We start from the raw sequence: 1,940 nt of genomic DNA on the forward strand, positions 1-1,940 counted from the left end.
TAGAAATGGGAGATAAATACGAGTTTAAAGATTTTTTTACGAGTTATGCCAAACGAGTTCTAAGCCCATTTCTAGCATGGAAAAGTATCGAGAATGCAATAAACAAAATTCTAGGGGATATATCCGTTGCGGTAGTATTAGGCAGCGGGTGGGTAATTTACAAATTAGATTATATTGATATTCATAGAGCGACGTATAATGCATATAATGGGGGTTGTGGTTCTATAATTTTGCCTAAACATTTAGTAAATAAAAAATGTATTTTAAATATTCGATGTAATGATAATAAATGTTTTGTGTATTGCATTCTCGCGAGTATTTTTCCATTGGTAAATAATAAAAATAATATATCTAGCTATAAAAAATATTTAAAATTTATTAATTGTTCGAATTTAAAATATCCGGTTTCGTTGGACCAAATATATGTTTTTGAGAAATCAAATAGTATTTCCATTAATATATATGGCTATAAAGATATTGTTTTTCCATATTATATAAGTAAGTTTAAATTCGGTAAAATTGCGAATTTATTATTATACCAAAATCATTATTTTTTAATTTGAAATTTCAACAGACTTTTACACGAAAAACAAAAGTCTATTACTATTGTAAAAATTGTTTAAATGGTTTTCAACATGAATCGAGTTTAAATTTACATAGAGAAATATGTACAAATTTCAGAGACTGTTGGTTCCTACAGTTGAAAATTCCATTCTTAAATTTAACGAATTTCATAAGATGCTTAAGCATCCTGTTGTCGTTTTTTGTGACTTCGAATGTTTAACAGAAACAGTTTCTAACGCAATTCAATCAACAGATACAGTGGTACCTCAGGATACGAAATTAATCCGTTCCGAAACTGAGATCGTATCATGAAAATGTCGTAAGGTGGATCATCTTTTCCCATACGATTACATGTAAAANGTACTTCAACATCTCTCTTATATGAAGAAAATCATCTAGAATCATTAATCCGTCGTAGTCCAGTTCAGGTAAAATTTAAAAAGAAATGTTTTCGCTGGTAGAATCAGCCTTCCAAAGTTTTTACAATGCTATCATAAAGCTGAACTCGAGTATCCAACCATTTTTTTAGAGATATAAAATCCAAACTTTTTAATGTAATTACGAACTTTGGGAATGATTATAGAGTACGATTTGTGTTTAGCTTAAAAGTAATAATGTACAAATGCATAGAAATGGGGGATAAATACGAGTTATGCCAAATCAGTTCTAAGTCCTTTTCTAGCTTGGAAAAGTATTGAGAATGCAATAAACAAAATTCTAGGGGATATATCTATTGCGATAGTATTAGGTAGTGGGTGGATAATTTACAAATTAGATTATATTGATATTCATAGATTGACATATAATGCATATAATGGGGGCTGTGGTTCCATAATTTTATCTAAACATTTAGTAAAAATAAAGTGTATTTTAAATATTCGATGCAACGACAATAAATGCTTTGTGTATTGCATTCTTGCGAGTATTTTTCCATTGGCAAATAATAAAAATAATATATCTAGCTATAGAAAATATTTAAAATTTATTAATTGTTCGAACTTAAAATATCCGGTTTTGTTGGAGCAAATACATGTTTTTGAGAAATCAAATAGTATTTCCATTAATATATATGGCTATAAAGATATTGTTTTTCCATATTATATAAGTAAGTTTAAATTCGGTAAAATTGCGAATTTATTATTATACCAAAATCATTATTTTTTAATTTGAAATTTCAACAGACTTTTACACGAAAAACAAAAGTCTCTTTATTACTATTGTAAAAATTGTTTAAACGGTTTTCAACGCGAATCGAGTTTAAATTTACATAGAGAAATATGTACAAATTTCAAATTTCAAAGACTATCGGTACCTACAGTCGAAAATTCCATTCTTAAATTTAACGAATTTCATAAGATGCTTAAGCATCCTGTTGT

General features: G+C 27.7%; 1 pseudogene; it reads left to right on the plus strand.

The window, feature by feature from the left end:
• The first annotated feature begins 5 nt into the window (after nucleotides 1-5).
• On the plus strand, nucleotides 6-902 carry LOC111640840 (annotated as a pseudogene).
• The last annotated feature ends 1,038 nt before the right edge of the window (nucleotides 903-1,940 follow it).

The sequence above is a fragment of the Centruroides sculpturatus genome, unplaced genomic scaffold, assembly GCF_000671375.1.
Source record: "Centruroides sculpturatus isolate CEXI.00-Female unplaced genomic scaffold, Cexi_2.0 scaffold1388, whole genome shotgun sequence".
Lineage (NCBI taxonomy): Eukaryota > Metazoa > Arthropoda > Arachnida > Scorpiones > Buthidae > Centruroides > Centruroides sculpturatus.